Source organism: Nannospalax galili, unplaced genomic scaffold (assembly GCF_000622305.1).
Source record: "Nannospalax galili isolate Female #2095 unplaced genomic scaffold, S.galili_v1.0 scaffold197, whole genome shotgun sequence".
In the NCBI taxonomy this organism is placed as follows: Eukaryota; Metazoa; Chordata; class Mammalia; order Rodentia; family Spalacidae; genus Nannospalax; species Nannospalax galili.
In genome coordinates, this window is record NW_008339846.1 from 2378168 (window position 1) to 2378534 (window position 367).

A 367-nucleotide genomic window follows, 5' to 3' on the forward strand; every position below is an offset into this window, starting at 1 on the left:
TATGGTATTGTTTAATTCAGATGTCTCTCTGTTAATTCTCTGTCCTGTTGACCAATGTAATGGAGACAATGGGGTACTGAAGTCCCCCACTATTAATGACTTGGATTAATCTGGGTCTTAAAGTCCTGTAGTATTGATTTTATGAAGTTGGGTGCACCAGAGTTTGGTGACTATATGTTCATGACTGTAATATCTTCTTGATTCACTGTTCCTTTGATCAGAATGAAGTGACCCTCTTTGTTTCTTCTGATTAGTTTTAGTTTAAAGTCTATTTTGACAGATATTAAAATTGCTATGCCTGCTTTTTTCTCAGTGCCATTTGCTTGGCATATTTTTTTCCATCCTTTCACTTTGAGATAGTGTCTGT